Source organism: Ranitomeya imitator, chromosome 3, assembly GCF_032444005.1.
Source record: "Ranitomeya imitator isolate aRanImi1 chromosome 3, aRanImi1.pri, whole genome shotgun sequence".
NCBI classification, from domain to species: domain Eukaryota; kingdom Metazoa; phylum Chordata; class Amphibia; order Anura; family Dendrobatidae; genus Ranitomeya; species Ranitomeya imitator.
Window position 1 is genome coordinate 143,303,066 of NC_091284.1, and position 25,695 is coordinate 143,328,760.

Below are 25,695 nucleotides of genomic sequence, written 5' to 3' on the forward strand. Positions count from 1 at the left end.
AATGGGACACAAATATCGGAAGTGATCCTGGATGGTTCCCAGGGTCTGAAGGAGAGGAAACTCTCCTTCAGGCCCTGGGATCCATATTTATGTAAAAAATAAGTAATAAAAATAAAAAATATGGATATACTCACCCCTCCAACGAACCCTGGCTGTCACCGCTGCGAGTGTCTGCCTCCGTTCCTAAGAATGCAGTGAGTGAAGGACCTTCGATGATGTCATGGTCAGGTGACCGGTCACCTGACCGCTCACGTGACCGTGACATCATATGCTCAACACTATTCTTGAACTAATATTGAATTCTGTTCACTTGCTTCAGGCCTTGCCGTCTTCCTTCTTCTGTCCTTCCGTTTCTGTGGCTTCCAGCATGTCATGTGTTTCCAGATTGTCTGCTGTTTGCATTGCCAGTTTTCCGAGTCCTCATGGTAACTTGTGCTTGACAACCTGCTATGCTGATACTGCGGTCTGTGTGTCCACTTGAGGCTTCATGGATTCATCTCAGAACGTGAGCCTAACAACAAACTAGATGTTTCAAATATGGCGTGAAAAGACTTATCCCTATTTTGGGAGGTGTTTCATGTTTATGTGATTCCCATCAACAGTACAGTATAGATATACAGCACACTGGACAAGTACAAGATCTGTGAGTTGGATTCCATCATTTATAGTGCTTACTCACTCAAACACATGTTTTGCTGTTTCTTTCTCACATGTACAAATCAGTCTATACATTTTCCCAAAGCAAGTAGTTGTATATTAAAATGTATACAGATATGACTGTAAAGAAAAGCAGTTAAAATTGAAAATAAATAAAATGCTATGGGTTATATCTAAATATCAGAATCCAAATATGTATCTTTCATTATACATTTTGCATGAATTGCTGGATACTTCAGCGCTATCATGTAAATATGATGACATGCCAATACTCAGCATAGTGATATCCTAGGGTGATATGTTAATGTGTTTAGGGAACATGTCCAGTTTTATTTCTATGTGGTTTTATGCATTTTTAAGATTTTTGAAGATCTCAATATTGCCAAAATCATTCTACTTCACTGAGTTTTATAACAAACTGAAATTAAATTTAGTGCAGAACAGATTACAAATTGTGTGGTCACGAGCTAAAAAGAGATCACTGACTGGACTATTAACTAATTTGTTTGTCTTAAGCTTTTAAGGTAATTTGGATTTTGCAGACATTTGCAACATAATTTATAATAAGCTTCCTTTATTGCTTGCCATAAATTAATGCATATTCTGTATAGTTGCATAAGATTTTAAAAGTTGGGATTCAGAAATAATACTGGTAAGTATTGAAAAACATAGTTGAAATTATGGCCTTTGTGCAATTTTACCTTTTTGGTGGGAGAGACATTAGCATTGGCACAGATAAGGATACGCAGTAAATATTCTAAAATACAGAAGCAAGTTTGATTCTATGCAAGCCTTCATTTTACTGCCTATTCACCCTAATTGGTATAGTTCTTACAGATTTTAATTCCAGACTAGATTGCATTAAACAATTTCCTCCCAAAGGCGTCATTTATTCCATAATCTTGTTTTCATTCATTTTCCATATTACTGAGTAGGTGTGGAAAAGATGGATAGAAAGACAGATAGTGGTAATTATATTATTTATTATTTGGCTGAATATTTTGTGATGTGTATCCAAAAGGTCTACGGCTATTCAAAGATATTCATTATATGTTGCTGTGGAGTTCAAAAAATTGCTGGCTTTAAATGCAGTTATTTTTTCAGTCAAAAAATAAAAAGATGAATTCATGGCAAAGTGGGAAATGTCATGTTTGCAGATAATCACAATGAAAGATAGAAATAGCAAGTTATGAATATAATTACGGACAATGCTTATTTGGTTTTCAATGCAAATACAGCTTTCAATATCTGTATCTACATAAAGTTGAAAATAGATTAAATTCATTGCTTCATATATCCAGTACTAGCTGTGAGCTTGATTTATATAAAAAGTAAAAAAAATGCAAATAAGCAAAGTGCCTTCTGCCATCTGACATTACACATCAGGTGCAGGTGTTGTAATGCTTGCATCAATCAGAGTTAGCATTTAGAAGTTTTGTTGAGTGGTTGAGTGGTTTGTAAGGTGGCTATCACCCCATCTCCACCCATTATACAATAATGTAATGGGTTATTGTTCCTGCCATCCCCTTGACAAAGTAGCAAACTGCACATACGAAAAGCGCATTGGGGTCCTTGTCCTGGCCTTGAGTGGTTTGTAAGGTGGCTATCACCCCATCTCCACCCATTATACAATAATGTAATGGGTTATTGTTCCTGCCATCCCCTTGACAAAGTAGCAAACTGCACATACGAAAAGCGCATTGGGGTCCTTGTCCTGGCCTTGAGTGGTTTGTAAGGTGGCTATCACCCCATCTCCACCTATTATACAATAATGTAATGGGTTATTGTTCCTGCCATCCCCTTGACAAAGTAGCAAACTGCACATACGAAAAGCGCATTGGGGTCCTTGTCCTGGCCTTGTACCAGCCCGGTTCCTCCCTCACCTGTCAGGTAAGAGGTGTCTTTTATAATGTGTATCATTAGGTCCACTTGGTTCTCTCCCAGCTTTTCTATATTTTATCATTGAGGCACTTTACATCCTTACCCGCCTTACACACTGGTTTTGATACTGGTTGATGGGGCAACTTACGACTGGTATTTAGTCTATCTCTCTTTGCGCCTTGTTTATTATACCTTTCAGATAAATAGCGGTCTTTCATATTTTTAAACTGAATAAACTATTTGCATTTTTCCTCTCAAATGCCTCTTCTTCCAGTGTTTTCTCATAGTTACCAATGTATACAGCAGAACCACGATCTTGCTCTGCATCTTACCCCTAGCTGAGCATCTCTGTATTAGTTACAGAGCGCAAGACTGCAGCTCACTTTCCCTTCATGCAGTGCGTCATGGGAGAGTGACATCAGCAGAGCAGAGGAGATTGAGGATTCCCCTGGAGGTGACTTTAGCTGAAGTCTTCTCAATTAAATAAGAGGCTTGTGCCAAGAAAGGGAGTTTTTATCACACTTGGTATGTACCTTGTTTATATTTTTTTGTCAAATTATTGATATTTTTATTTGTGCCTTTAAGTTAAATGCAAAAAAAATTTGTGACATTTTTACTTTAAGTTTGAAAGATATTCCTTATTCGCAAGGTAGATGACAACTTTCTGATTGCTTGAGGTACAAATGTCTTGGTTACCAGCAATCTAAAAAAAAAGCCACGCTGAATGGACCAGTAGTTGATCATGTGCAATACCAGTCGATTAATTTTTAATTCGAGCTTCCGCATTTTACGAGCACTGCGCTTTACTCTTATTGGAATGAATGAAGAGGCAGTTCACCTGATCCACCTCCTGTTGTGAATTCTGCTTTTGGGCTCCCTCCGGTGGTTGTAGAGGGTAATGCAGTTGTGCCTGGACTGCAGGATTGGACAGGTGTATCTGCAAATTGCAAAGCTGACTGGGGTATATAGCTTTGCAGGACTCTTTAGTCCCTGCCAGTTGTCCATTGTTCCTTTGGAAGTGTTGGTCCTGCCTGGCTTCTCGTGTTTGCTGCCAATTCAGCAAAGTTAAGTGTTTGCTTCATTTTGTTTTAGACACACTGCTGTGTGTTTATTTTCTGTGCTATCTTGTTTTTAATTTGTTCCTGCTAGACTGTGCCTGATGTTTTTCTCTGTCTAGTTGGATTAGCTGGAGTCGCAGATATACTCTCCACATCTTTAGTTAGGTCGTGGAGTTTTTGTATTTTTCTGCTGTGGATATTTTGTAGTGTTTTATGCTGACGGCATAGTATCATGTACTTTCCTTTCCTTTCTAGGTAGAAGTGGCCTCCTTTGCTTATCCCTGTTTTCAGTCTGCGTGTGTCTTTTCCTCTCCTGCTCACAGTCATTATTTGTGGGGGGCTGTCTATCCTTTGGGGGTCTACTCTGAGGCAAGAGAGTTTTCCTATTTCCATCTTTAGGGATATTTAGTTCTCCTGCTGTGTCGAGGTGTCTAGGTCTGGTTAGGCACACCCCACGGCTACTTCTAGTTGCTATGATAGGATCAGGGTTTGCGGTCAGTATAGTTACCACTGCTCCAGCGAAGGTCATTTCATGCTGCTCCAAGGCCACCTGATCATAACAACCTCCACTCCAATTCTCAGGATCATTTCTGAGGGCCAAAGTGATATTGAACAACTGTCAAACGTGAGAGCAGGGTTGCATTGAGTAAGACAATAAAACACTCAACTTTTTATTAATCTGTTTTTATTTTATTAAACTTTTAATTTAACCGCTTGCTTACTTACTTGGGCAATTTTCATTTTCCAGATTTTATTTTTCATCCTCTTTTTCTAAGAGCCAGGATGCTTTTTCCATCCACAAATCTATATAAAAGCTTGTTTTTTGTGGAAAGAGTTGTGGTTTGGGGTGATACCATTTACTGTAACAGAAGAAGTTCTGAAAGATAGTAATTAAAGATAAGCAATTTATTTAAAATTCAAATTCATAATCTTTGACAAATTTTCCAAAAAAATGGCTTCATGGAGAAACAATTTATCCAAAATCTGAATACTACAATGTTTCACATTTCATGGAAAATACATGTATTACACTTTAAGGTCTCCTAGAACTGTATTGAACCACTTTTGAGATCTTAAACACAAACATATCCTTTGTAATATCCACGTGACCGCAACATGTCTGTCGACCAAGGGTGACAATGGTTCACTTTCTGTACCCCACTGCAAAGGTTGGTTGCCATTGCAAGTGTTATCATTTTTATCTCCATATTCTTTCAGTCAGCCTTGTACTTTGACTGTGTCAACTCAATGTTTTCCCCTCCAGAGTCAGGTGATGCAGCTTGCTTTCCTCTTTCCCCACTTCCACATCATTTTGCTACAACATGGACCTTTCATTTCTGGGCAATCGTGTGCAGTGTTCTATTGAGGAACTTTACCAGTCTCAAAAAATCATTATCAATTTGAAAAAAAATTGATAGTTTTGTGGAGGTAAATTGCATTAAAGTTAATCTGTAACCTGTGGTGCACCATCTTGGGTATCAAGTCCGAGCATTCCTACATGAACAATTTTCTGGAAAGTGGATTGGTCATCATGGGCCATTTGAATAGCCACCAAGGCCCCCCTTAGACTTTTATCTTTGGGGTTATCTGAAGGCAATTGTCTATGCTATGAAGATATGAGATGTGCAGCATCCGAAACAATGGATACTGTGAGCCTGTACTAGTATTTCTTCTGTGGTGTTGCTATCAGTGTGTCAAGAGTGGGAGAAGAGGGTTGCATTGACAATCCAACACAATGGGCAGCACTTTGAACACATTTTATAAGTGGTCATAAACTTGTAAATAACTCATGAAAAAATAAAGTTACATTAAAACCAAGCACACCATTGTTTTTCTTGTTTAATTCTCAATAAGTTTGATGTCACATCACCCTCTTCCCATTGAAAAAAAAAGTTGGATCCAAAATGACTGACTTCAAAGTGGCCGTCATGGTTACCACTCATCTTGAAAAATTTTCCCCCTCCCATATACCAATGTGACACAAACAGGAAGTTGATATCACCAACCATTCCCATTTTATTCAGGTGTATCCATATAAATGGCCCACCCTATACATTTTGAATGCAAGTATAACATTTACATTGTTTACAAAAAAAGTCTGGTATTTCCGTCAGACGCCTGATATACAGTATTTTTCGCTTTATAAGATGCACCTGATTATAAGATGCACCCCCAAATTTGGTGAATAAAAGAGAAAAAATAATTTTATGTTAAATGGGGGTCTGTCTTATAATGCCAGTGTCCATCTTACAAATCATATATATGTCCCTCATCCTGATATCTATATAACACCCATCCTGGCACATGGCCCCCTGTGCTGGCACATTGCCCCTGTGCTGCTGGCACAGTGCCCCATCTAATCCTGGATATGGCCCCCCATCACTATAAGCCCCCCTGCTGTGGCATGCACATGGCCTCCCAGTCACTACATGCTCCCCTGCAGGCACACACATGGCCCCCCAGTCACTACATGCCCCCCTGCAGGCACACACATGGCCCCCCAGTCACTACATGCCCCCTGCTGGCAGGCACATGATAAAATCACCTTCTGATGATGGCTCCATGCTCCCAGCTCCTCGGTTGCACTTCCTGTTTCCCAGGCATCAGATCATGTGACCTGGGCACACAGTGATGACATCACTGTGCTGTGCCGATCACATGATTGGATGTCGGCACAGACACAGGAAGAGCCACAGGAGAACTGGGAGCACGGAGCCATCATCAGAAGGTGAGTTAAGTGTTTGTTATTTTATCATGTGCCTGCCAGCAGGGGGGTATGTAGTGACTGGGGGGGCTATGTGTGTGCCTGCAGGGGGGCATATTCATGATGGGAGGAGGGGGTGTGCAGGCACATGTAATATGCACTGCTCCCCTGTCAACCAACTCGGTGCGGCTTCAGCACCGAGATGATGGACAGCGGGTGCAGTGAATATTACATGAGGCTAATGAGCAGGAGCACAAGACCTCCTGCTGTCTCTGCAGCCCACAGGCATTGGCATTTGAGGGCTCCTTTGACCTGTTTTCTGTGTCTTACCCTAGTTATTAACAACATTTAAAAAAAAAAATGCCTACATTCCAGAGAATTAAAACTGTGTTTTTTATGCACACTGATCACATATAAGTTTGCTACAAATACAGTCATTTGGAGTGAACAGGGAAAATATTTTAGCAGTCCATTTATAATGGGCAATGCACGTGTCAAGGGACGGGGAAGTGGACATGATGATGATGGTGCATGCAGAGGCCGAGGCCGTTGGCAAGCTGAAACACCCACAAACACCCATATCTTCTCGCTCGACCTTCTTGTCCCAATTACTAGGGGACTGCAGCACACCACCATTGAACCCAGAGCAGTGTCAAAAGGTTGTTGGTTGGATACTGGATAATACTTCCAGTCACTTTGCCACCACACCACCACCTCGTCTTCCACACGGTCAAGTCTGAATAGCCGTGAGTCTGGACCATATATTACTGACCTTGATCCTCTTCCTTTCACCATGCCAAGTGCCCAGAGACAACTGAACCCGCACTTGGACACTCCAAAGAGCTGTTCACATTTCCATTTATAGATGCGGGACTCTCGGCAAGAAGCGGGGCAAGATGAGATCGCATACAGCGATTAGTGATGAGCGAATATACTCGTTACTCTAGATTTCTCGAGCATGCTCGGGGGTACTCCGAGTATTTCTTAGTGCTCGGAGTTTTAGTTTTTCTTGCCGCAGCTGAATGATTTATATCTGTTAGCCAGCATAAGTACATGTGAGGGTTGCCTGATTGCTAGGAGGAGTAGGAGGACAGCATGGTCAGTAGTCGTTTGGTGAGGACAAAAAAGTCTTGCCTGCTATCAGTCTGGCACCCATGGCTGACTTTATGAAAATTTTCGGTAACACTCATTACTGGTTGATAACACTTCTAGACCCACTCTACAAGGAGAACTTTCACTCTCTTCTTCCAGAGGCAGACAGGTGTACTAAAATGTTGCAGTACCAGAGCGCCCTTGTTGCAGAATTACTAACAAAATTCCCATCTGAGAACACTGGTGGCAGACGTCATAGTTCGTTGGACAATTAAGGAGTACAGGCGAGGAGACGCAACTCCTGTCCAGCAGAGGCTGGGGAAAACTGTCAAAGTTCTGGGAGAGTTTTCTCAGACCCTCCAATCGCCCTGGCACAAAAGCAAGAAGTACTGTCACAAGGACTGCAATATTTTGGAAGATGCTGAGGAATACCTTGCTGACCGTGCCAACATCCTCCGTGATTCCTCTGTGCCTTTTAATTATTGGGTGTCCAAGCTGAACATGTGGCATGGACTGGCTTTCTAAGCCTTTGAGGTCCTGGCCTGCCCTGTCGCTAGCATTTTGTCAGAGCGGGTTTTTAGTGCCACTGGTGGAATTCTAACTGATAAGCGCATACTCCTGTCAACTGAAAAATGCTGACAGGCTGACTGCTATAAAAACGGAGAAAGGCTGGATTGAGCCAGACTTTTCTACACCACCGAATGATATCAGCGAAACACAACCTCCAATACAGAGTCTTTTTTTTTAGGTGTATTCCCATGCACCTCTTCACACCCACACGTGGGTATACGCTTCCTGATTTTGGCTATTTGGTATTATCCTCCTCCTCCTCCTCATCCTCATCATCCACCACCATTAGAACACCAGGGTCAACGTGTTCCGTGATTCTACGTCCACTCTATTTTTTGCAAGGATGTTTATGATGAGCGTAAATAATGAAATAAAAAAAAATGTGTACCCCCAGGGAGAAATGTTTGTCAGCCCATACCCTTAGTGTATTGGCATTCCAAATATAGGAGACCCGCTTCTTTATATTGGGAATACATTCTTAGGAGGACATCCTCCACGTCTCTTCAGACACCACCACTAGAACACGAGGGTGAACGTATTCTGTGATGCAACAGTCACTCTAATTTTTGGCAAGGGTGTTTATGATGCCTGTAAAAGATAAAAAAAAAAGAAAAGTGTACCCCTGGGGGAAATGTTTGTCAGCCCATACCCTTAGTGTATTGGCATTCCAAATATAGGAGACCCGCTCCTTTAAATTGGGAATAGATTCTTAGAAAGACATCCTCCATGTCTCTTCAGATGCCACCACTAGAACACGAGGGTGAACGTATTCCGTGATGTAACAGTCACTCTAATTTTTGGCATGGCTGTTTATGATGCCCGTAAGAAATTTAAAAAAAAATGTATACCCCCATGGGGAAATGTTTGTCAGCCCTTACACTTAGTGTATGGTCATTACAAGTATAGGAGACCCGCTCGTTTATAATAGGAACATTTTTTTATTAGGCCCTCCTCCACATCTCTTTCATGGGTTCATGGCCTTGCATTCACTGCATAAGCAAACACTATGGGAGACCCTAATAATGGGAACATTGTTTTCAGGAGGCCCACCTCTACGTCTCTTCCAAGGTTTGTTGAGGTGCGTGTTACTTTGGTGCAGGGCAGGCCTTGCATTCAGTGCATGAGCAAACAGTATGGCAGTACCAGATAAAAAAAAATGGGAACTTTGGTTTCATGTGGCCATTTAGTGCGCGAGCTCAAAGGCTTACTGGGGTGTGTGTTACTTTGATGCTGGGCTGGCCTTAAATTCAATTCATATGCTAACAGTATGTTAGTACCGAATTCTTAATAATGGGATCTTTGGTTTCATATGGCCATCCAGGACGTCTGTTCAATGGGTTGTTGTGGTGCATGTAACTGTGGTACAGGGCAGGCCTTGCATTCAATGCATAAGCAAACAGTATGGCAATAACAAATTTCTAATAATGGGAACTTTGGCTTCCTGTGGCCATCCACGATGCCTGTTCAATGGGTTGTTGTGGTGCTTGTAACTTTGATGTAAGGCATGCCTTGCATTTAATGCATACGCTAACAGTATGGCACTACAAAATTCCTAATAATAGGTAATAATAAAAATAATAATAATAATAATAATAATTTGGTTTCATGTGGCCATCCAGGATGTCTCTTCAATGGGTTGTTGGGGTGCGTGTAAATTTTGTGCAAGGCAGGCCTTGCATTCAATGCATGCGATAACAGTTTGGCAGTACCAAATGAAAAAAATGGGAACTTTGGGTTCATGTGGCCATCCAGTACCTGGGTTTAAAGGCTTATTGGGGTGCATGTTACTTTTGCGCAGGGCAGGCCTTGCATTCAATGCATATGATAACAGTATAGCAGTACCGAATTCCTAATAATGGGAACTTTGGTTTCATGTAGCCATCCAGTTAATATGTTTAATGAGTTGCTGTGGTGCGTGTAACTTTGATGTAGGGCAGGCCGTGCACTCAGTACATAAGCAAACAGTATGGCAGTAACAAATTCCTAAAAATAGGAACTTTAGTTCCATGTGGCCATCCAGGACGTCTGTTCAATGGGTTATTGGGGTGTGTGGAACTTTGGTGCAGGGCAGGCCTTACATTCAGTGCATACGATAACAGTATGGCAATACCAAATGAAAAAAATGGGAACTTTGGTTTCATGTGGCCATACAGTACGTGGGCCCAAAGGCTTATTGGGGTGCATGTTACTTTTGTTCAGGGCAGGCCTTGCATGCAATGCATATGCTAACAGTATGGCAGTACCAAATTCTTAATAATGGGAACTTTGGTTTCATGTGGCCATCCAATTCATCTATTCAATGGGTTGCTGTGCTGTGTGTAACTTTGATGGAGTATAATTAACCTATACTCATGAGAAATATATAACAATACCTTTTTTTATTAATAAATGAATCCATAAAACACAGCCACAGACATAACACTAAAAACAACCGTGCTCTCTACGTAGCCCTATCAAAGGGCCCTTGATGCCCACTGCCTATCAGCGGAGGTTGGCACCCTAAACACAATCGAGATTGGCGACCCCAATTTCAGCAAATCTATATAGGTGTGAGTTAGTGTATGACTCCATTACACATCCATACATCAATGTCTCCTGATGATCCGTTAGGTGAAACGCGTTGAGGCATACTATGACATCTTCTGAACGATGAGTATCTTTTTTCCTTGCTAACTGCTCAGCCTTTTCATTGCATGTACACACGGCTAAACTATTGTGGATAAATATGCAGATATTGTTGGACTATGGGTTGGTTGTGGCAATAGTCATGCATGTGACCTCTAATTGTATGCAACATCAAAGCATGAATATTTTTCGAAGCACATTATATCCCGTATATGATATATCTATATCTCTCTATCTGATGACATATATTGAGTGTACATGGTTAACTAGTGTGTGGGTTTATCAATATACTTGTTGTCTTGCTAGTAATTTGGTCTTTACATCATGATATATCATTCTAACAACAAAGTATATATGTTTCCTGCCAATTTGTATAGCTAACCATAGGGAATCCAAGGGATAGCCGACGAGGAGTGGGGGCGCCATTTCCGCTGTATAGTAGTGTGCCAACCCCCGCGGCAAGGCAGGAATTGAGATTATAGGGTGCAGTGGAGCAAGATATTTTTGTTCACAATAGCACTTTATTTTTGCACTGTTTTGCACTTTGTATGTCTGTGTCTCTCACCCTATCAATTTTTTGTGCCTGGTAAATTTTGGGCAATATCGGCTAAGATTTATCTTTACCCAATTATTTCCTGTTGTACAATTGGGGGCCCAAATGTGACACGTTTATAGGGCATCAACAGGAGAATTAGGGTCAGCCGACGTTGAGTGGGGGCGCCAATCTCGATTGTGTTTAGGGTGCCAAACTCCGCTGATAGGCAGTGGGCATTGAGGACCCTTTGATAGGGCTACGTAGAGAGCACGGTTGTTTGTAGTGTTATGTCTGTGGCTGTGTTTTATGGATTCATTTATTAATAAAAAAGGTATTGTTATATATTTCTCATGAGTATAGGTTAATTGTGTTACATTATAATTTGTCGGACCTATAAATAATAATTTTTTGGTTAGATAACTTTGATGGAGGGCAGGCCTTGCATTCAGTGCGTAAGCAAACAGTATGACAGTAAAAAATTCCTAATAATGGGAACTTTGGTTTCATGTGGCCATCCAGGACGTCTGTTCAATGGGTTGCTGGGGTGCGTGTAACATTGATGTAGGGCAGGCCTTGCATTCAATGCATACGCTAACAGTGTGGCAGTACAAAATTCCTAAAAATAGGAAATTTGGTTTAATGTGGCCATCCAGGATGTCTCTTCAATGGGTTGTTGGGGTGCATATAACTTTGGTGCAGGGCAGGCCTTGCATTCAATGAATGCGCTAATTGTATAACAGTACCATATTCCTAATAATGGGAACTTTGGTTTCATGTGGCCATCCAGGACGTCTGTTCAATGGGTTGTTGGGGTGCGTGTAACATTGATGTAGGGCAGGCCTTGCATTCAATGCATACGCTAACAGTATGGCAGTACAAAATTCCTAAAAATAGGAAATTTGGTTTAATGTGGCCATCCAGGATGTCTCTTCAATGGGTTGTTGCGGTGCATGTAACTTTGGTGCAGGGCAGGCCTTGCATTCAATGAATGCGCTAATTGTATAGCAGTTAGTGTTGAGCATTCCGATACCGCAATGTTTCGGGTATCGGGCGATACTTGCGGTATCGGAATTCCGATACCGAGTTCCGATATTTTTGTGATATCGGGAATCGGTATCGGATCCATATTAATGTGTAAAATAAAGAATTAAAATAAAAAATATTGATATACTTACCTCTCCGGAGGCCCCTGGACATCACCGCTGGTAACCGGCAGCCTTCTTTGTTTAAAATGAGCGCGTTTAGGGACTTCCATGACGTCACGGCTTCTGATTGGTCGCGTGCCGCTCATGTGACCACCACGCGACCAATCAGAAGCCGCAACGTCATTCTCAGTCCCTAAACTCCTCATTCTTAGTGTTGAGCGATACCGTCCGATACTTGAAAGTATCGGTATCGGATAGTATCGGCCGATACCCGAAAAATATCGGATATCGCCGATACCGATATCCGATACCAATACAAGTCAATGGGACATCAAGTATCGGAATGTATCCTCATGGATCCCAGGGTCTGAAGGAGAGGAAACTCTCCTTCAGGCCCTGGGATCCATTTTAAAGTGTAAAATAAAGAATTAAAATAAAAAATATTGTTATATTCACCTCTCCGGCGGCCCCTGGACATCAGCGGGAGGATCCGGCGTCCGGCACGGCTTCTTTCTTCAAAATGCGCGCCTTTAGGACCTGTGGAATGACGTCCCGGCTTCTGATTGGTCGCGTGCCGCCCATGTGACCGCCACGCGACCAATCAGAAGCCGCGACGTCATTCCTCAGGTCCTAGAAGGCGCTCATTCTAGGACTTTAGCTGAGGAATGACGTCGCGGCTTCTGATTGGTCGCGTGGCGGTCACATGGGCGGCACGCGACCAATCAGAAGCCGGGACGTCATACCACAGGTCCTAAAGGCGCGCATTTTGAAGAAAGAAGCCGTGCCGGACGCCGGATCCTCCCGCTGATGTCCAGGGGCCGCCGGAGAGGTGAATATAACAATATTTTTTATTTTAATTCTTTATTTTACACTTCCGATACCGATACCCGATATCACAAAAATATCGGATCTCGGTATCGGAATTCCGATACCGCAAGTATCGGCCGATACCCGATACTTGCGGTATCGGAATGCTCAACACTACTCATTCTAGGAATTTAGGACCTGAGAATGACGTCGCGGCTTCTGATTGGTCGTGTGGTGGTCATATGAGCGGCACGCGACCAATCAGAAGCCGCTACGTCATTTTCAGGTACTAAACGCGCTCATTTTAAGCAAAGAAGGCAGCCGGTTACCAGCGGTGATGTCCAGGGGCCTCCGGAGAGGTAATTATATCAATATTTTTTATTTTAATTCTTTATTTTACACATTAATATGGATCCCAGGGCCTGAAGGAGAGTTTCCTCTCCTTCAGACCCTGGGAACAATCAGGATACCTTCCGATACTTGGTGTCCCATTGACTTGTATTGGTATCGGATATAGGTATCGGCGATATCCGATACTTTTCGGGTATCGGCCGATACTATCCGATACCGATACTTTCAAGTATCGGACGGTATCGCTCAACACTAATAGCAGTACCATATTCCTAATAATGGGAACTTTGGTTTCATGTGGCCATCCAGTTCATCTGTTCAATGGGTTGCTCTGGTGAGTGTAACTTTGATGTAGGGCAGGCCTTGCATTCAGTGCCTAAGCAAATAGGACACCTGTTCAATGGGTTGTTGGGGTGTGTGGAACTTTGGTGCAGGGCAGGCCTTGCATTCACTGCATACGCTAACAGTATGACAGTAGCAAATGAAAAAATGGAAACTTTGGTTCATGTGGCCATCCAGTACTTGGGCCCAAAGGCTTATTCGGGTGCGTGTTACTTTGGTGCAATGCAGGCCATGCATTCAATGCATAGGCAAACACTATGGGAGACCCACTTTCTTATAATGGGAACGTTTTTTAGGAGGCCCTCCTGCATGACTCGTGAAAGAGGTATTGGGATGCATCCTAACTTTTGGCACCCCAGCCACTCACTGCCTAGGCAATAAAGTGTAGGAGACCCACTGTATAACTATGGCCCTTTAAGAATATTAATGCTGCCTGATGCCACTATAAAAATAGGCTTTGTGACTTTAAGAGTCCCTCCTTCATAAATGAAACAAGATGTGTCTGATGATGTGTCACACACTAAAATGGCCAGCTAAGCTTTTGCAATGTTACAATGACATTTTCCAGTGAATGCATTTGTATTGGTTGAAAGCAATGCTAAAGTTAAAAAACACATCAAAAACGCTACCCGTGAACATAGCCAAAGTGATGGAGGAACGTTTTTGTTTTTGGTTAATTATTTTGCCTTATATATAATTCATTACCCTGGAAAGGATGTTCATTAACATATTTCCCTGGAAAATCCATTTGGGTTTTGTTTTTGTATGTTTTCTGTATAAATGGCATAAGACTTGGACACCATTGTTTAAAGCTGTGACCTGGGAGTCAGAAATGCTTCGAATGTAATTCCCCATGATGTTCCCATGTAATTTGAGCACTGTTTCCATCATTCTCAGATGTTTTTCGACCTTAAAAGGACCTTTTGGGGGATCGCGGTAAAAGTGCTTTGGTTTCCCATAGACTTACATTGGGCTCGTTGTTCTGGCCCAGAACCCGAGTGTTACAAATTGCTCGACCCGAGCAATGTGCGCCCAAGCATTTTAGTGCCCGCTCATCACTACCAAAGAGCTGTCGAAGAAAACACCAGAAACAAATTGTAGCCCTGCACCAGGCAGGGAAGACTGAATCTGCAACAGGCAAGCAGCTTGGTGTGATAAAATCAACTATTGGAGCAATCATAAAAAAATGGAAGACATACAAGATCACTGATAATCTCCCTCCATCTGGGGCTCCACGCAAGATCTAACCCTTGAGGTCAAAATGATCACAAGAATGGTGAGCAAAAATCCCAGAACCACACATGTTGACCTAGTGAATGACTTGCATAGAGACTACCGTAGCAAAGGCTGCCATCAGTAACACACTATGCCACCAGGGACTCAGATCCTGCAGTGCTAGATGTGTCCCCCTGCTTAAGCCAGTACATGTCTGGACCTGTCTGAAGTTTGCAAGAGAGCATTTAGATTATACAGAAGAGCATTGGGAGAATGTCATATGGTCTGATGAAACCAAAGTAGAACTGTTTGGTAGAATCAAAACTCGTCGAGTTTGGAGAAGACAGAATGCTGAGTTGCATCCAAAGAACACCATACCTACTGCGAAGCATGGGGGTGGCATCATCATGCTTTGGGGATGTTTCTCTGCAAAAGGTCCAGGACAACTGTACTTGAAAGAATGAATGGTGCATTTATCGTGAGATTTTGAGTGCAAACCTCCTTCCATCAGCAATGGCTTTAAAGGGAACCTATCACCGCCAGACGGTATTAACTAAAAGAGCCACCTTGTGCAGCACTAATGCTGCATTTTGTTAAGGTGGCTCTTTCAGTTCGGGTCCCTGCAATCACTGAAATAATCACTTTTATAATGTGCCCCTCATACCTGAATTTGTCAGGGGGGCATGTCTTTTCCATCCTGACACAAACGCCTCCCAGCCATCACTCAGGGCCTCCGTGCACCGGGCGCCACCTCTATTTCCTTCCTGAACGTCCCTGGCGCCAGCGCTGTAAGTTTTTTTTCGGGCATGCTCAGTTTGTGCTGCCCTTCCAACTTACAGCGAAGGCGCCGGGGACGTTCATGAAGGAAATGGAAATGGAGGCCCTGAGTGATGGCTTAGAGGTATTTGTGTCAGGGGGAAAAGACATGCCCCCTGACAAATTCAGGTATGAGGGACACATTGTAAAAGCGATTATTTCAGCATTTGCAGAGACCCGAACTAAAAGAGCCACCTTGACAGAATGCAGCATATTAGTGCTGGACAAGGTGGCTCTTTTAGTTAAAAATGCTTGGGGGGTGACAGGTTCCCTTTAAAGATGAAACCTGTATGGGTATTTCAGCATGATAATGATCCCAAGCACATCACCAGAGCAATGAAGAAGTGGCTTCATAAGAAGCATATGAAGGTCCTGGAGTGGCCTAGCCGGTCTCCAGATCTCCACCCCATAGAAAACCTTTGGAGGGAATTGAAAGTCTGTGTTGCCCAGCGACAGGCCCAACATATCACTGCTCTAGAGGAGATCTGCATGGAGGATTGGGGCAACATACCACCAACAGTGTGTACCAACCTTGTGAAGGCTTACAGCAAATGTTTGACCACTGTCATTGCCAACAAAGATATATAACAAAATATTGAGATGAACTTTTTTAATGACCAAATACTTATTTTCCACCATATTTTGCAAAATAAATTTTGCCAGATCAGACAAGGTGATTTTGTGGATTTGTTTTCTCATTTTGGCTCTCATAGTTGTGGTCTACCTATGATGTCAATTGCATGCCTCTCTCATCATTTTAAGTGGGAGAACTTGCACAATTGGTGGTTGACTAAGTACTTTTTTTCCCCCACTTTATATCACTATTTGGAGGAAGCAAAATATCAATCTACTGTGGGCCGAGGGAATTATCATCGCCTCAACACAGATAATGAAATGACGATATTGCATTTATAGATATTCTGTGGCTCATATCGTAACACATGCACCTAGCACTGGGCGAAGATGTGAGTATGGTTTAATTTAGATTTATTAAAGGAGTCTGTGTCATTCTTTCAATTAAAGTGCTTAATTCTGGGTTTGTAGTTTTTATACAATATGACTATGGAGTTAGTAATAGGGGTCTCTTATAGGCACCTCTCCATTTACATCGTACTCTGAAGGTATCCTACATGTCTTGTTTCCACCATCCTGGGGGCTGTATATCCACACCTGAATTCTTTATCCTGAACTTGTTCCCATGTCTAACCTTGTCTGAATTAAGTCCTATACCTAGACCTGTTTGTATCCTTGTCTGAGCCTTCCCTACCCTGCTGTGTCTATCCTTGCTCCTACTCCTTTTACTCATACCAGCACCTGTCTCTGATTGTCGCTGGACAGCGTTAGTGCCCCTGCTGTACACTTGCTACTTCACTGCAATTACTTGTGTTAAACTGGTCCTTCTCTGCTCCCTCTTTGCCTTAGCGGCTCTGCTCCTGTTCCACATCCTGCGGCTCTTCTCCCATTTAACATCCTGCGACTCTGCCTGCTCCTGGTTTGCATCCTGCGGCTCTGCCCTGCTACCACTCCGCATCTGCGACTCTTTGTTAGTCCAATCTGAACTGGTTCCTATACCTGTTCCCATATCCCACTCGTACCTGACAGTGTTCCTGTCCTTCCTGAAACAGTTACTGCACTTCTAGTCTGCACTGTGCCAGCCTGCCAGAGTGCCTGCCGTGCCCGTCTGTACATCATCCATGCCCACCAGTAATTTCCAGTCAATATATCAGCTATCTACAGTACATTTCTGCACCTGTTGTTAGTGTTCTGTCCCCCTGTGGGATCAGCTGCTACTGCCAGATGCTGCCCTGGAGTGGTACCTGGAAGCTATCGGCCGCACAAGCCTGACCTCACCACTAGAAGCTCCAGTGAATACCAAGGTAGCTGCTTAATCATGCTCCTCCAGGGTTAGTCTGGTTTGTGGCACAGTAGGTTTACAATCCTGTTTCGCACCATGCAGTCTGGGCACGAGTGTTACAGCATGGCTCATGTCCTCACACAGGAGCTGTTTGATCATTTTTGCCATTCACACCCCTGATGTCATCAACTTCCATCAACACAGAGATCTTTGTCCATGCCAGTTAACAGGTTGAAATGTGATGTGCCGACACGGTGAAATTCCACTCTGCAAATGTTGCAGCAACTGTGACAGCAGCAACGAGCCTTGATGCAGTATGTCATGTCATATAGTCTTGGCCAAAGCAGTTGTCACGGGGGTATTGGGTAGACTAAAGCTGATTACCCGGGCCCCTGCGATATCCCTCAGACTAGGGAAAACCCTGTCTGTCCCTCTCCCAGAATTTACACTGATGGTGTGCTTGTCTGGGCCGCCAGGCCTGACCCTGACTCCTGTTTCAGCCCTATGCTGAAACCTCCACCGGCCACCCAGTGATAAGACCACACACCAACCTACACAGAAAGTACAGACAGGGAAAACTAAAAACGCACCTCGCCGCAGACACACAGGAAAACACTATAATGTGCACAGGGCAAAAATAAACACAAATATAGGAAGGAGAAATATGACAAAGGATAATACACCACCAGATATGATACTTCAACTCCTAGACCACCACTCCAGACCGAGATCACCAGGCACAAGACACAAGCTATAATCGGCGACGCCCAAAGTCCAGAATGACTAGTTAAAGGCCACGGGCGTGACCCAGCCTCCATCCAGATTACCAGCCAGATTAACCCTGGATAACCTGGATAAAATCTAGCCAGCGCCACTGAGCGTATAGTGGACAAATGTGGAATTACCGCCCTAGTGTGAACAGCGTGCGACATGACAGCAGTATTGACATGGCGCATATCACGTTTACATACTGGGCATAGATTACCGTATATACTCGAGTATAAGCCGAGATTTTCAGCCCAAATTTTTGGGCTGAAAGTGCCCCTCTTGGCTTATACTCGAGTCAAGGTGGGTGGCAGGGTCGGCGGGTGAGGGGGAGAGGGCGCTGAGGCATACTTACCTAGTCCCAGCGATCCTGGCGCTGTCCCTGCCGCCCCACGGTCTTTGGTGCTGCAGTTCTTCCCCTCTCCAGCGGTCACGTGGGACTGCTCATTAGAAAAATGAATAGGCGGCTCCACCTCCCATAGGGGTGGAGCCGCGTATTCATTTCTCTAATCAGCGGTGCCGGTGACCGCTGATAGAGGAAGAAGCTGCGGCACCGAAGACCAGCTGTGCAGGGAGCGTCAGGAGCGGCAGGACTAGGTAAGTATGTAATATTCACCTGTCCGCGATCCAGCCGCCGGGCGTCGCTCCATCTTCCCGGCGCCTCCATCTTCCCGGCGTCTCTGCGCTCTGAATGTTCAGGTCAGAGGGCGCAATGATGCATATAGTGTGCGCGGCGCCCTCTGCCTGATCAGTCAGAGCAGAGACGCCGGGAAGATGGAGGCACCGGGACCGGACGCTGGGAGCTGCAAGCAAGAGAGGTGAGTATGTGTTTTTTTTTTTTTTTATTACAGCAGCAGCGGCGGCACAGATTTATGTGGAGCATCTATGGGACAAAATGAACGGTGCAGAGCAGATATGGGGCACAGATATGGGACAAAATGAACGGTGCAGAGCAGATATGGGGCACAGATATGGGACAATAATGAACGGTGCCGAGCACAGTATGGGGCACAGCTATGGGGCAATATGAACGGTGCAGAGCACAGTATGGGGCAGAGCTATGGGACAAAATGAACGGTGCAGAGCATATATGGGGCACAGATATGGGGCAATAATGAACGGTGCAGAGCATATATGGGGCACAGATATGGGGCAATAATGAACGGTGCAGAGCACTGTATGGGGCACAGCTATGGGACAAAATGAACGGTGCAGAGCATTGTATATGGGGCACAGATATGGGGCAATAATGAACGGTGCCGAGCACAGTATGAGGCACAGCTATGGGACAAAATGAACGGTGCAGAGCACTATATTGGGCACAGCTATGGGACAAAATGAACGGTGCAGAGCACTATATGGCACAGCTATGGGGATATTAATGATCTATTTTTATTTTTGAAATTCACCGGTAAATGCTGCATTTCCACCCTAGGCTTATACTCGAGTCAATAAGTTTTCCCAGTTATTTGTGGCAAAATTAGGGGGGTCGGCTTATACTCGGGTCGGCTTATACTCGAGTATATATGGTAAGTACCTCTGCAACCTCCTGCACAGTTTAGAAATGGCTACTAAGATGGTTAGCGTTGACGATGCCATCATCAGCATCACTATTCCAGTCATCTATATGCTAGAGCAGGCTTCAAATAGCCTGCGGGAGGAGATGGTGGTACCAGAGGAAGAGGAGAAAGCAGAGGAGGATGCAGAAGGGATAACAATGTCTCACAGTTCTAGACTGTCATCACACAGGCAGGTGCCAAGGATGGCTGGATTACTATGATCGTGGAGGACTGGTGATAACAGACAAACTGTTAGTGAAGGTGCAAGATCCAAATGGAGGAGGAAGAGATGATGGGTGAGTAACTGTCAGGAGATGAAGAGGATAATCATACCCTCTCTGTTGTTCCGTTGTTCCGGGTTGGTGAGAGGGGATGTAGGAAACAAGCATCAGTGTTACCCAGCCACTAACACAGTATGGGGTTGTACCTCATTGAAGAGCCCGACATATGAGTGCCTTCTTGCTGCACTGCAACATGAGCCTCATATAGTTATGATTTGAATTAGTGCTGACTACTAGATTGCCACTCTATTATATCCACTTTATAATGCAAAAATGTGCCAGATACTTCCTGCCCTGGAAAGGAATCTGTGAATGCTGGAGTATCGAAACATGCTTTGAGACAACCTAAAGAGTACCTAACTTTCACCAAGATGAACAAGTCATGAATCTTCAAGGACTTTTGTACCACAATGGCAGACTGTACAGACTTGACGATGTTGTAGTTTTTAGTGTGCTGTATTGATCTCGCGTAATTGCACTCTGTGATAGCTTTAGTGTGGCTTCTATGCCTGCTGTTGCTGCTGCTGCAGATATTAACACAAATTTGTGGAAATGTGAACAATCATAGTTGGTCTCAATCTGCTGGATTGGCTGTAATGGAAGACATGTCAGTCTCTATTATACTGTTCCTACTGTTGTGAAACTGATGCCACTTTGTTAGTGTCAGCCACTAATTTTTGTAAATGTGTAGACTTCTGATTGGGTCTCTCTATCTGCTAGTTTGGCTGTAGTGATATCATTCTCCATTATGCTATTTCTACTCTTGTGAAATTGATGCCACTTCGGTGGTGTCAGGCTCTAATTTTTGGAAATGTGAACACTCCTGGCTGGGTGTCCATCTCATGGGTTGTCTGTAGTAAAACAGATGTTGCTCCCTATTTTACTATTTCTACTGTGGTGAAATTGATGCCATTTTGTTGGTGTAATAATTTTTGTTAATGTGTAGACTTCTGGTTGGGTCTCCTTCGTGCATGTTGCCTGTAGCAGTAGACCTCCGAGACTGTCAGGCCTCCACTTCCTTTGTGGATTTAGTTGAAGCTTTTATTGGGAAGAGTTTGCATAACATTTAGGATCACATTTATCTGGTACTTTATGCTGAGCACTTACTTTGGGGTTTCCATTTAAATCTAAGAGTGACGTGATTCAGATGAAACCCCCGAGGGATCCATTCACTATAATGAGGCAGCAGAGTTACTGTGGACTCCGTCTGGCCTGTGTTCAGCTATATCCTTTTCAGAAATCCACAAAACTGTGGTCGACCACGCTGTTATGCACATCTAAAAAGACACCGCCGGATCACAGGTCAGACAGCGTCCACAGTTCCTCCATCTGCCTAATTGTAGGGTATCTTCCTCAGGTGTCCCTGTTTGAATCATGTATTTCAGAGATTTACATGGAAACCTCTGTTTCAAGAACTCAGCGCAGACCGCAGGATAAATGTGTGCTGAGCCTTACTGCGAACTTTGGGAGGCAGAAAGAAAAAAATCAACAGCATGTGAACAATTAGTTTTATTTTTTTTATGCCGTTCCTCGTGCAGTATAAATAATCAGGTGACTTTATTCTTCGTGTCCTTGTGATTAAAGGGATGCCAGATTTATATTTTTTTATGTTTTGCTGCTGTCACACAGTAAAAGATGCTTTTTATTGCAAACACTAGATGTTGCATCTCCAGATTTAGACAGCTATAATTTTTCCATATTTAAGCTCACAGAGTCATGTGAGGGCTTGTTTTTTGTGGGACGTTGTCACGATCAGCTGCAGCCACAGATGCGGCCCAGCCCATAGACGCCCCCAAGCCAACCAACCTCAGAAGGCATGGGGCGTGCGTCCCCCAGGGACGAAATATGGACCCTTTAAACCACAGAGGTGGACCCGGACTACCCAAACTAGGGGAGGGCAGCGACCGGGGTTCTGTGGCAGCTGAGCATGTGGACAAGGAAAGAGACACGTAGGACTTGATTACACCGATACTTCAGGTAAAGAAAGTAAAGTTTACTAAAGTAAAGTCACACAGTACATAAACAAAACATGGCGATGTCAGGCTCCCGATTCCACACCTCAGAAGGGTACCACCCAGTGGACCCTAAGGCACCAACGGATCACCGAGGCACAGATAGGTGGGATATCAGGACCCAGGCAGGACATCAGGGTACATGAGGACATCAGGGTACAGGCAAGACATCAGGATACAAACAGGACATCAGGACATCTGGACTCAGGAAAGACCTCAGGACATCAGGACACAGGCAGGGCATCAGGACACAGGAATACCGTATAGACATCTGGGACACTGGCGTGGCAGCCCAGGTCATCGGCTGGGACACTGGCATGGCAGCCCAGGAAATCAGGTACATCAGGATATCAGACACAGGGAGGACATCAGGGTACAGACAGGACATCAGGACATCTGGACCCAAGGTCACCGGCAGACATCAGACAGGAGTCGTTCGGTTCCGGACATCCGACACGACCTACAGGCACCACCAAAGTCATCAGGCTCCAAGCTCCAGACAGCAGTCATCAGGTTCCAGACTATGGTCGTCAGGCTCCGGGCATCAGACCTAGGAAGGAACTCAAGCATGATGGTGCAAGCACCGCCGTACTGGACATGGGCCAGACGGGGTTAACACCGCATGGTAGTCAGAGCACAGAGTAGTAGATGCTCAGCAGAGACACCAGTTTCAAGAGACTCAAAGTCACAGGGAGTGAGGCTCCAGATGCAGGGGATTCCAGTAACATAATCACAGCAGACAGTTCAGACAGGTTCAGGTACAGGACAGGAACAGGATCAAGGATTCGGGCCTGGATTTACCGCCTCCAGGACAGGCAAAACAGGAATCAAGGCAAAGACTTTGGTACCAAAATATAGACAGGAGAGGTGCAGGACCACAAACACACATAGCAAAGTTCAAGAGCTTTGTGAGTGTAGCTCAGGCCCCGCCCGTGGAACAGGGGAACTTTATATATGAGCTGCCCCTCAGCAATTGGCTGGGGACAGCATTTGAAGTACACACCCTAACCCTGATAAAAGCAGGGAAGGTGTGGCCGCGCATGCCCTAAGCACACACAAAAACCATTACAGCACCATTAGTGCAGGATCTGAGACTCAGGGCACCTGAAACTGCATGCACTGAGCCACTTGGAAAGTCATGCACCAGCCGCAAATGACCTCACAACCCATGGACAGCTTCACAGCAGCAACCAGGGACCGCACATGAGCAAGGTATGCAGCAGGGCAACTATCCAAATGCCCATGTACGACTATGCAGCAGAGCAGGGAACTGAGAAGGCTCCATTAAGGTAACAGCCAGCAGTATCCCAGCTCAAATTAGGGGGAAAAGAATAAAGGGTTAGAGCAAACCATGCCAAAAAACAGAAACAGACAGAATGGCATGACAGACGTGTTGTTGTTTTTATTGGTACCATTTTTGGGCACATGACATTTTTTGAGTACTTTCTGTTCCAATTTTTGAGAGGTAGAATGAACAAAAAACAGCAGTTCGGGAAATGTTCTTTTTAGTAATTTTTATACCTTACTGTGTGTGTGGTAAAATTGATAAAGCAGCTTTATTTTTCAGCTCTCAGCATGCACCACTGTGATTGTGACACCATACATGTACTGTGCTAGGCGTAAACGCAGCTCCGGCAGCGATGTACATGTAAGGCACATGTTGGTAAGTGGTTAAAATTTATCGGTATTAAGGTACCGTCACACTGGACGATATCGCTAGCGATCCGTGACGTTGCAGCGTCCTGGCTAGCGATATCGTCCAGTGTGACAGGCAGCAGCGATCAGGCCCCTGCTGTGATATCGCTGGTCGGGGAAGAAAGGCCAGAACTTTATTTGGTCGCTGGCTCTCCCGCTGACATCGCTGAATCGGTGTGTGTGATGCCGGTTCAGCGATGTCTTCGCTGGTAACCAGGGTAAACATCGGGTTACTAAGCGCAGGGCCGCGCTTAGTAACCCAATGTTTACCCTGGATATCATCGTTAAAGTAAAAAAACAACCACTACATACTTACCTACCGCTGTCTGTCCTCGGCGCTCTGCTTCTCTGCTCTGGCTGTGAGCGCCGGGCAGCCGGAAAGCAGAGCGGTGACGTCACCGCTCTGCTTTCCGGCCGCTGTGCTCACAGCCAGAGCAGAGAAGCAGAGCGCCGAGACAAACAGCGGTAGGTAAGTATGTAGTGTTTTTTTTTTTTACTTTAACGATGGTAACCAGGGTAAACATCGGGTTACTAAGCGCGGCCCTGCGCTTAGTAACCCGATGTTTACCCTGGTTACCGGCATCGTTGGTCGCTGGAGAGCGGTCTGTGTGACAGCTCTCCAGCGACCAAACAGCGACGCTGCAGCGATCCGGATCATTGTCGGAATCGCTGCAGCGTCGCTTAGTGTGACGGTACCTTTACATTTCTCACCCATAGACAATTCCATGTCTGGAGTACATTTCGTTGGTACATAACCCTAAAAAAACTTGTTCAACATTGTATTATTACTGTTTTATTGCTCATCCACAGACTATTACATGATCTGGAGTACACAACCTTCGTGAGTCTAGGAGTACCAATAATTGACAATTTGAACAGAATGTGTATGAGGTCCTCCTTTATGTCTAATACAGGATTCATCTGATTCCATCTCATCATTAATTTTTGGCAGTTCTTGCTTCCTTCATAACTGTAGCTGAAATGTTATATTTTTTAACAAAAAAATACTTTTGGTTTACTTAAATCATAGTTTTTTTTTAAAATCCTTTTAAAATTTGGCTTTATATAAAAGTCATATTTTTTTTTTCCTGTAAAATGCAATTTCTACTTGGTTTGTAATGTTTTATTGTCACTCACAAAGTGGATTAAAAGTGTGACATCATTGTTCTCAGCTGTGATCTGAGAGTCAAAGATGCTTCCAGGGGTCTTCCTCATGCTGGTCTCGTTCCATTCAGCATTTTTCCCATCCAATTGAACATTTTCACTGCCCCCAAGACCTCTTTGTAGAGTCTCATGGAAAAAAGTTAGTCGAAGTGAGTATTTGAGTATTAGTAATTGCTCGTTTCGAGCAATGAGCACCCGTGACTATTAATGCTCGCTCATCTCTAGTGCCTACTGAAGAAAACACACTTTTGAAAATAAGGACCACCCTAGTATACCCCAATCTGGGTGTTACCTAGCTCTTGTATTTTTCCTCACTATGTGTAAACAGACATAAAATTGATAAAGGCAGACACATGTCCATAAAAAGCTATATAAACAATATTAATAGCCAAAAAAAATGAGAAACCACACCCCTTGTTTGTACAAAGTACAAAAGCCTAAGCTAAACCAAAAAACTTGAGCCAGAGCATATGTTAATAAAAGTACAATGTGTGCAGTCACACTGCGCCATTTAACAAACAGAACTTAAAATAAAAACAAAATGAGTAAATATCCTCAAGAAAGTA